Source organism: Scyliorhinus torazame, chromosome 5, assembly GCF_047496885.1.
Source record: "Scyliorhinus torazame isolate Kashiwa2021f chromosome 5, sScyTor2.1, whole genome shotgun sequence".
NCBI lineage: Eukaryota > Metazoa > Chordata > Chondrichthyes > Carcharhiniformes > Scyliorhinidae > Scyliorhinus > Scyliorhinus torazame.
In genome coordinates this window covers 139,423,513-139,434,575 of record NC_092711.1, presented here as the reverse complement: position 1 = coordinate 139,434,575, position 11,063 = coordinate 139,423,513, and the positions used below count along the sequence as shown (strand labels likewise).

Below are 11,063 nucleotides of genomic sequence, written 5' to 3'. Positions count from 1 at the left end.
CTCGGCTTGACCTGGGCTTTCACCACCTTGGACATAGTCCTCGCGAAACCCCTCCAGTGCTGGGCACGACCAGAACATGTGGACGTGATTCGCCGGGCTTCCCGAGCACCTCCCACATCTGTCCTCCACCCCAAAGAACCTACTCAACCTCGCCCCTGTCATATGCGCTCTGTGAGTAACCTTGAATTGTTTTAGGCTGAGCCTGGCGCAAGAGAAAGAGGAGTTAACCCTACTCAGGGCATCAGCCCACAGACCCTCATAAATCTCCTCCCCAAGCTCCTCCTCCCACTTGCCCTTTAGCTCCTCTACCGAAACCTCCTCCTCTACTTTCATCTCTTGATAGATCGTCGAAACCTTGCCTTCTCCGACCCATACACCCAAAATCACCCTTTCCTGAATCCTCTGTGCCGGGAGCAACGGGAATTCCCTCACCTGCCGCCTCACAAACGCCCTCACTTGCATATAGCTGAACGCATTTCCCGGGGGTAACCCAAACTTCTCCTCCAGCGCCCCTAGGCTCGCAAACGTCCCATCTATAAACAGGTCCCCCATTCTTCTGATCCCTGCCCGATGCCAGCTCCAAAACCGCCCATCCATCGTTCCCAGGACGAACCAATGGTTCTCCCGGATCGGGGACCAAACCGAGGCTCCCACCTCACCCCTATACCGTCGCCACTGCCCCCAGATCTTCAACGTTGACGCCACCACCGGACTCATGGTGTACCTTGTTGCCGAGAGCAGCAGCGGTGCCGTCACCAGCACCCTCAGGCTCGTGCCCCTGCAGGACGGCATCTCCAACCTCTTCCATGCCGCCCCCTCTCCCTCTATTACCCACTTACAGATCATCGCCACGTTGGCTGCCCAATAGTAGCCGCACAGATTCGGCAGCGCCAGCTCTCCCGTCCCTGCTACGCTCCAGAAACACCCTCTTTACCCTCGGGGTCTTATTTGCCCACACAAAACCCATGATGCTCCTACTTACCCGTTTGAAAAAGGCCTTGGGGATCATAATGGGAAGGCACTGGAACACAAAGAGAGACCTGGAGCCTCCGTCTGGAGACTTTGCCGCTCCCTAAGTAGCCCCTCCTCGGGGGCCTCTGCATCTCTCCTGTCCGCCCTCAAGATCTCCCCCCACCAACCTCTCCCTGCCCTCTCTCTTCTCCCTGTGGGCCCTAATGGAGATTAACTCTCCCCTGACCACCGCCTTCAGCGCCTCCCAGACTACCCCCACCTGCACCTCTCCGTTATCATTGGCCTCCAAGTATCTCTCAATGCACCCCCGTACTCTCCCGCACACCTCCTCATCCACCAGTAATCCCACATCAAGACGCCACAGCGGGCGCTGGTCCCTCTCCTCTCCTAACTCCAGCTCCACCCAGTGCGGGGCGTGGTCTGAGATGGCTATGGCGTAATACTCCGTTCCTTCCACTTTCGGGATTAGCGCCCTACTCAAAACAAAAAAATCTATCCGGGAGTAGGCTCTATGTACATGGGAAAAGAATGAGAATTCCCTGGCCAGGGGCCGAGCAAACCTCCATGGATCCATTCCCCCCATCTGGTCCATAAACCCCCTAAGCACCTTGGCCGCAGCCGGCCTCTTCCCTGTCCTGGATCTGGAGTGATCTAATGCTGGATCCAGCACAGTGTTGAAATCCCCTCCCATTATCAAGCTTCCTGCCTCCAGGTCCGGAATCTGACCCAGCATGCGCTTCATAAATCCAACATCACCCCAGTTCGGGGCATATACGTTTACCAGTACCACCCACACCCCCTGCAACCTACCGCTCACCATCACGTATCGACCTCCATTATCCACTACAATATTCTTGGCCTCAAATGACACCCGCTTCCCCCCCCCCCAGTATTGCAACCCCTCTGTTCTTCGCATCCAGCCCCGAATGGAATACCTGTCCTACCCATCCCTTTCTCAACCGGACCTGGTCTGCCACCTGCAAATGTGTCTCCTGAAGCATGACCACGTCTGCCTTCAGTCCCTTTAAGTGCGCGAACACTCGGGCCCTCTTAACCGGCCCATTCAGGCCCCTCACATTCCAAGGCCGGATTGGGGGGCTTCTCACCCCTCCCCCACCCTCCACCCCCCACCCCCCCTGCCGACTAGCCATCTCCTTTTCTAGGCCAGTCATGTGCCCGCGCCTCCCGCATCCTCCAGTCCCCCAGACGGCGGACCCCCGCCCCGACCACCTCTCCTATTTCCAGTTCCCCATTGGCCAATGCAGCAGCAGCCCTATACCCCCCCCCCCCATATCTAGCTCTTTTGCTCCCCACATAACACTCCCGTAAGTCAGCTGACTCCTGCTGACCCCGGCCTCTCCCACCTTCCCATCGACCCCCCCAGTGTGGGAATCCCCCCTCCCCTTGAGTCAGTGTGCGCTCCTCCGACCCCCACCGCCGTCCTTCCCTAGCGCGGGAAGAAGCCCGCGCTTTCCTGAGCCGGCCCCGCCCCCTCCTTTTGCGGCCTTATCTCAATTCCCCCATCCCCGGACCTCCCCTCCCTCCAACACCGGCGCCCACACTCTCCCACAGCCTTCCCATCAAATCCCTTCACCCATCCCCATCCAGCACCCAACCAAGTGAACATTCCCTACACGTAGTTTAAACCATATATACAGCAGACATCCCCCCCACAACCACCAACCCTCAATTTGAGTCCAACTTTTCAGTCTGTATAAAGCTCCAAGCCTCCTCAGGCGTTTCGAAATAGTGGTGCCGATCTTGGAATGTGACCCACAATCGCGCTGGCTGCAGCATACCAAACTTCACCCCATTCCGATGGAGCACCGCCTTGGCCCGATTAAAGTCAGCTCTCTTCTTGGCCACCTCGGCACTCCAGTCCTGGTAGATTCGGATCTCCGTGTTCTCCCACCTGCTCTCCGCTCTTTCTTGGCCCATCTCAAGACACACACTGTATCCACAAAGCGGTGAAACCTCACCACTACAGCCCTTGGTGGCTCATTGGCCTTGGGTCTCCTTGCTAGGACCCGATGAGCCCCATCTAGCTCCAGGGGGCTCAGGAAGGCTCCCGCGCCCATCAGCGAATTGAGCATCGTGCTCACATATGCCCCGGTATCGGACACCTCAACCCCTTCAGGGAGACCCAGAATCCGAAGATTCTTCCTCCTCGACCTATTCTCCAGGTCCTCAAATCTTTCCGCCCACTTCTTGTGCAGCGCCTCGTGCGCCTCCACCGCCAGGCCCAAGATCTCATCCTCGTTCTCCGAGGCTTTTTGCCACACCTCCCGGATCGCCGCCCTCTGGGTCTCCACTAGCTTCTCAATCGCCGCCTTCATTGGCGCCAGCATTTCTGTCTTCAGCTCCTCAAAGCAGCGTTTAAGAAACTCCTGCTGCTCCTGCGACCACGCTGCTTGGTCTCCACCCGCTGCCATCTTGCTTTTTCTCCCTCTCACTTTTTGCTGCTCCAAGATCCCTTTTTTCACCGCTCCACTCCTGGTCCAATCCACACACTGTCGGGGGGACCTTGCTGTCACTTTCCCACACTGGAAGCCGTCGGACAAGTGCCGTTGGGGCCCCTCTAGAGAGCCCTAAAGTCCGTTCTCGGCGGGAGCTGACGAATGTGCGACCTATTCTGGCATGGCCGCAACCGGAAGTCGGACAGCCATTTCTATCGAATAAAATTAACTATAATTATTACGACCCAATCACAGACAGAAAGGGGACAAAACAGTAGCAATAGCAATTACCTTAAAAATAGGTGCCGATTTTGAGCAAATTATTCCCGAATCATCTTACTTTCTGTCTTTAACTATTTCCTGCGCTTTGCTCTGAAAGCTGCCATTTTGTCTATTTCCAACTTCTCTGTATCGTGTATTTTAACTTGAAGAAAACATCAAGAGCTGTAATTTGTATTGAATTTAACTCAGTCATCTGTACTTGCTTGGACAAAACAAACTTTTAAAACTCTGCATTTGCAAACAAACTGACCTGATCAGAGACATCTGCAAGATGACAATGAAGCTACAATTTACTTCACGCATGAAGCTCAGTTTTAAGTTCTGTCGAGTAATATATCATGCGGCGACACACAAGATATATTGACCAAAGTACAGATCTATCACACACACACAGCAGATGAACGGCCAGATATTTACTGATTTATTGATTCACTGATTTATTGATTCACTGATTTATTGCTTTAATGATTTATTGGTGCCTTTAAGAATTGATGCAGTACATTTCTTAATTCAGTGCACAGACAGAGAATGGAATATCCACAAGGCTAATGTGGAAAGATAGTCATTGTTTCAGATAATAAATAAGAACTGCTAAGCTGGAATCTAACATTGTTTTGTGAAAAGTTGCATCAAAGCCCCTTGTAATTAATAAACCATTCTTCCTCAACACATTCTGTAATGAAAATGTATCACAGCCTGAGCAACAGCAACATTTAGTAATAAAAATGTATCAAAGCCTAGCAACATTTAGTAATAAAAATGTATCAAAGCCTTAGCAACAGCAACATTCATAATAAAAATGTGTCACAGCCTGAGCAACAGCAAGATTAATGCAAGCACCTTATATTTGTAGGATTGGTACACATAGCAGGGGCACATAGACATTCCATTAATATGATGGACATTAATATGTCTTAAGTAATGACCAATGCTTGGATAACAAATCATTTTCTAAGTGATAGACAGTTATTTGAATAAATCAGGAAGCTTCAGCTGAGAATTAGAAACCAATGAGAGTAAATGAGGGATTTGACCATTGATCAGGATTTTGTTAAGAATAAGGCTTCATGATTAAAGTTTTGTTCTGAACTTATGCTTGAAGAAATTCTGAACCATCTATTGATTTTATAATATTTTCTTATGTTTTCGTTTAACTCTCTTGATTATGTTTTGATACTTTTGATTTGTTTTTTTTGTTTAAGATAATCAAGGTGAATGTTTAGCAAATAAAGTTGTATTTTTAGACACCGCCAATCAACCGGACCGTGTTAAAGCCTCTTCCCGATGTGAACCTGCTGGTGTTTGAGCAGGTACGTTGACCGAGTGAATCCCTTCCCACACTCGGAGCAGGTGAACGGCTTCTCCTTACTGTGAATTCGCTGGTGTGACAGCCGGGAGGATGAATCGCTGAATCTCTTCACTGGTGTGAACTCGCTGGTGTACCCGCAGGTTGGATAACTGACTGAATCCCTTCCCACACTGGGAGCAGGTGAAGGGCCTTTCCCCGGTGTGGACTCGCTGGTGTCTCCGCAGGTTGGACAACCGAGCGAATCCTGACCCACACACAGAGCAGGTGAACGGCCTCTCCCCGGTGTGAACTCGCTGGTGTGTCTGCAGGTTGGACAACCGAGCGAATCCTGACCCACACACAGAGCAGGTGAAGTATCTCTCCCCGGTGTGGACTCGCTGGTGTTTCTGCAGGGTGGATGAGTTAGTGAATCCCTTCCCACACACAGAGCAGGTGAATGGTCTCTCCCCAGTGTGAACTCGCTGATGTATCTGCAGGTCGGATAACTGAGTGAATCCCTTCCCACACCAAGAGCAGGTGAACGGCCTCTCCCCAGTGTGAAATCGCTGGTGGTTCAGCAGGGTGGATGAGTGAGTGAATCCCTTCCCACACTGAAAGCAGATGAATGGCCTCTCCCCAGTGTGAACCCGCTGGTGTGCCCGCAGACTGGATGAGTGAGTGAATCCCTTCTCACACTGAGAGCAGGTGAACGGCCTCTCCCCAGTGTGAACTCGCTGGTGTGTCTGCAGGTGAGATGACTGAGTGAATCCCTTCCCACACCGAGAGCAGGTGAACGGCCTCTCCCCAGTGTGAACTCTCTGGTGTTTCTGCAGGGTGAATAAGTGAGTGAATCCTTTCCCACACCGAGAGCAGGTGAACGGCCTTTCCCCGGTGTGAATGCGTCGATGAGCTTCCAGTCGTGATGGGGCTCTGTATCCCTTCCCACAGTCCCCACATTTCCACGGTTTCTCCATGGTGCGGGTGTCCTTGTGTCTCTCCAGGTTCACCGCCCAATTGAGGCCTCGTCCACAGAGAACACGTGTACGGTCTCTCCCACTGTGAATGGTGTGATGTGTTTTCAGGCTGTGTCACTGGTTAAAGCTCTTTCCACAGTCAGTGCTCTGGAACACTCTCACTCGGGTGTGTGGGTCTCGGTGCTTTTCCAGTCACACTGATGTTTGAAGCATTCTGAAGCAGACAGAACAGACAAACATTTCTCCTGCGAGATTTAAAGGCCGATGATATTCCAGTCCCGATGAATTGAGCGACGCTGTCGGATGTTGACGTGAAGTTTGCTTTGAGATTTCTGTCTGTAAATTCTCACCTTCTGAGATCCTGTAAAAGGAGTTTACAAAATCATCACTGTCAGTACAGGATAGAAATTCAGAACAGACAATTCTAGTTTCTATGAACATTCGATCCTCTCTCCTTCCCAAAAGTCATCCAACACTCAATCCACCCAATATACACCATCCCAATTCTTGTTAAGGTACGATTTAATTTGACCAACAGATCCAGGGTCACTGCTTCAGGTCCGGGACAGAGAGACCTTAAAATCTTTGTCCAGGCTGCTTGTATTCTCCATTTGTATCTATAGCAAAGTGGCCATAGTCCCAGATGACCATATGCTGCTTTCCCCTTTGCGGGGGAGAGCTGCCTGGTGGTGATTTAATCTGACCATCACCACACCTCAGGCGAGGGTAAGGTTGAGAAAGTGGGCCTTCATGAATAACCTCAGCCAGTATGGGTGAGGAAATGAACAAGAGGGCATGGCACTGAAGCATGATGCGTAGTTAGGCCAAGTCAGGAGTAAATCTTACTGCAGTAGAAATTGGAGCTAGCGTGGCAGACTCTGCAGAGGTCTTGGGCTTATGCTGAAGAAAGGTACAGCCTTCACTGTGGGATTCCGCAAAGGCATGGTGAGGGGGATGGGTAATCACTGAGTCGCTCGGTTGGAGAGATACTGGTAAAAGGGGCCTCAGGCAAAGGCAATGTGAGAGGAGCCTACTGGGACCAGTAATTGCTAAGATTACCTTATATGGCCAGGTTAAGGAATGTGAGAAGAGCCTATGGAAAACCCTACAATTGCCAAGTTACCTTATTTGGTCGTGTGTGAAACCTCATTCTATACCAATGTATAAGAGACAAAGTGCTTTGTATTGTTCCTCACTTGCTCGGAGAGATTCGACAGACTCTGGTAGAGTCGGTGCGGTTGAATCAGAGTGAGTCCACTTGCAAGCTGCGCAAATAAAGTAAATTGTTTTACCCACAATCCGACTCGGTATATTTACTGAGACCAGACTGAGGGCAAAAAGAACTCGAATTCTCTGTATGAATATGCTTAAAAGGCACTTTGAAAGGGAAGGAGAGAAAAAGGAGGTTTTAATGATTCTAACTCAAAGTGACGAACCAAATCCAGATGGCTATGACTTTGACATACCTCAAATTAAATTGGAAAATGAGGATGTTCTTAAAAAGGTGTTGAGTTACCTTCCAGAGGAAAAACAAACTGACCTGAAAGAGTTATTGAAAGCACCTGGGCATGTTTGTAGAGATAAACTGGGAAGTACTAAAATAGCTATACATGATGTAGATGTTGGAAATGCTGTTCCAATCAATCAATATCCATACAGACCTAACCCGTTAAAATTGGCACAAGTGAACAAAGAGATTGAGAGCATGCTTAAAAATGGCATAATTGAAGTGGGTTGCAACCAATGGAGCTCACCCATAGTGATGGTACCTAAACCAGACAGTACCCAACGGTTGTGTGTGGACTATAGAAACGTTAATGCAGTTACAAGAACGGACTCTTATCCTATCCCACGTTTGGAGGATTGCATTGAGAAAGTGGGACAATCAGCTTTTATTTCCAAACTGGATTTACTTAAAGGTTACTGGCAGGCACCTTTATCGGAAAGGGCGAAGAAGGTTTCAGCTTTTGTGACTCCAGATGGTATATACCAATTCAAAGCTATGCCATTTGTCATGAAAAACGCCCCAGCCACATTTCAACGGTTAACTAACAAAGTTGTTTCAGGATTACCCAATTGTGCGGTATACATCGACGATCTGGTAATTTTCAGCCAGACATGTAAAGAACATTTAAAACATCTAATGGAGTTATTCGATCGACTTCAGGAGGCGTGTTTGGTGATAAACTTAGCCAAAAGTGAATTTGGAAAAGCCCAAGTCACTTGCCTTGGCCATACAATCGGACAGGGTCGAATGGTCACAAGGGATGTGAAACCAACAGTTATTGAGGAGTTTCCGATACCCTCAAGATGAAGAGAAATAATGTGATTTCTTGGCATGCGTGAATTTGATCGAACATTTGTGCAAACGTTTTGTAGCATGATTGCTCCATTGATGGACTTGCTGAAAAAAACGTCAAAAATTTCAGTGGACAGCAGAATTTCAACAGGCATTTGACTGCATGAAAGCTGTGATAACCAATGCTCCTGTGTTGGAAAATTACAAGGGACTCTGTGATCAGATTGAACTAAAGTATCTGACTTTAAAGAGAAATGCCGAGGCGGAGAGAAATGGATGGATCGTGCAGAGACCTTCTTGTTCAAAGAGACTGTCAATCAAGAGAGATTCCAGTTGGAGGAAGAACAACAAAAAAAGAATGGACTATATTATTATACCTATTTGCGTGTATTGTTTCTTGAAACAAAAAAGTATATTTACTGTATGCATTTCTTAAAGGATAGTGAAAAGGTGAAAAATGAAACCATGTTGAAGTTGATGGTTTTTTTTTCTTGGGGGGAGGCGTCATGTGAGAGTACCTTTAAGAAATGTGTGTTTTGGGGCAGCACGGTGGCGCAAGTGGTTCGCACTGCTGCTCACGGCGTCGAGGTCCCAGGTTCGATCCCACCTCTGGGTCTCTGTCAGTGTGGAGTTTGCACATTCTCCCCGTGTTTGCGTGGGCTTCGCTCCCACAATCTAAAGATGTGCAGGGTAGGTGGATTGGCCACGCTAAATTGTTCCTTAATTGGAAAAAATGAATTGGATACTCTAAATTTAAAAAAAAAGAAAAAAAAGAAATGGGTGTTTTTATAGAATAATTGTAGTGAGTGTATGTTTAAGAAATGAGTGTTTTTATAGAATAACTGTAGTGGGTGTACCTTTAAGAAATGGGTGTTTTTATAGAATAACTGTAGTGATTGTACCTTTAAGAAATGGGTGTTTTTATAGAATAACTGTAGTGATTGTACCTTTAAGAAATGGGTGTTTTTATAGAATAACTGTAGTGAGTGTACCTTTAAGAAATGAGTGTTTTTATAGAATAACTGTAGTGGGTGTACCTTTAAGAAATGGGTGTTTTTATAGAATAACTGTAGTGGGTGTACCTTTAAGAAATGGGTGTTTTTATAGAATAACTGTAGTGAGTGTACCTTTAAGAAATGGGAGTTTTTATAGAATAACTGTAGTGGGTGTACCTTTAAGAAATGGGTGTTTTTATAGAATAACTGTAGTGAGTGTACCTTTAAGAAATGGGTGTTTTTATAGAATAACTGTAGTGGGTGTACCTTTAAGAAATGGGTGTTTATTACTGCAGTGATGTCAGAGTGTGGGTGGAGCTGGGCTGTCTGTCAGCGTTTAGAAAAGCTTGGATACTGAGGGCAATTTAGCATGGCCAATCCACCTAACCTGCACGACTTTGGACTGTGGGAGGAAACCAGAGCACCCGGAGGAAACCCACGCAGACACGGGGAGAACGTGCAGACTCCGTACAGACAGTGACCCAGCGGGGAATCGAACCTGGGACCTTGGCGCTGTGAAGCCACAGTGCTAGCCACTTGTGCTACCCTGCTGCCCGCTTGATCACTTGATCCCTTTGGCCCCAAGACCTATATCTAATTCCTTCTTGAAATTACACAACATTTTGGCCTCAACGATGTTCTGTGATAGTGAATTCCACAGATTCACCAGTCTCAGGGTGAAGAAATTTCTCCTCACCTCAGTTCTAAACGGTTTACCCCTTATCCTCAAACTATCATCCCTAGTTTGGGACTCCCCCACCATCGGGAACATTCTTTTTGAATCGACCCTGTCTAATCCTGTTAGAATTTTGTAAGTTTCTTTGAGATCCCCTCTCACTCTTCTAAATGCCAATGAATATAATTTTACTTTGTCCAAATCATTAATATATAATGTGAACAGTTGTGGTCCGAGCATAGATCCCTGTGGTACCCCACTCGTCACTGCCTGCTAATCGGAAAAAGACCATTTATTCCAACTTTTTACTTTCTGTCTGCTAACCAGCTTTCTATCTGTTTCAAGACACTACCTGCAATCCCATGCACTTTAACTTTACATTACAATCTGCCATGTTAGACCTTGTCGAAAGTCTGCATCCGATGCCAGTGCTTATGTAGTTACATTGTATATGTTGTGTTGCCCTATTATGTATTTTCTTTTATTCCCTTTTCTTCACATGTACTTAATGATCTGTTGAGCTGCTCGCAGTAAAATACTTTTCACTGTACCTCGGTACATGTGACAATAAACAAATCCAAAGTCTTCTGAAAGTCTAAATAAACCACGTCCACCGGTTCTCCCTGGTCAACTCTACTAGTTACATCTTCAAAGAATTCCAATAGATTTGTCAAGCATAATCGCCCTTTCGTAAATCCATGCTGACTTTGTTTGATTACACTACTGTTTTCCAAATGCTGTGCTGTGAAATCCTGGTAATGGACTCGAGCAACTTCCCTACTCCCGACGTGAGGCTCACTGGTCTATAGTTCCCCATTTTCTCTCTACCTTCCTTTTTGAATAGCGAGGTCATATTAGCTACCCTCAAATCTCTAGGAACCATTCCAGAGTCAAACACTCAGAATAACACTCATAGAATAATAAAGTTTCACAGCACGCAAAGAGGCCCTTCGGCCCATCGCATCGGCACCGACCATCAAGCACCGAACTATTCTAATCCCATTTTCCAGCACTTGGTCCATAGCCTTGTAGGCAACGACATTTCAAGTGCTCATCGACAACCTCTACCACCCTTTCATGCAGTGAGTTCCTGATTCCAACCACCCTTTGGGTGAAAAAGC

At 47.5% G+C, this 11,063-nt stretch overlaps 1 protein-coding gene across 2 annotated transcripts in view; it reads right to left on the bottom strand.

Moving 5' to 3' along the window:
- Nucleotides 1–4,108: 4,108 nt before the first annotated feature.
- The window catches only part of LOC140421890 (uncharacterized), a 75,231-nt gene continuing 68,276 nt past the window's right edge, over nucleotides 4,109–11,063 (bottom strand). For both annotated transcript variants that reach the window (XR_011947151.1, XR_011947150.1), the window contains exon 2: nucleotides 4,109–6,333. The gene's annotated coding sequence lies outside the window, so the exon portion shown is untranslated. The remainder of the gene's footprint in view (nucleotides 6,334–11,063) is intronic.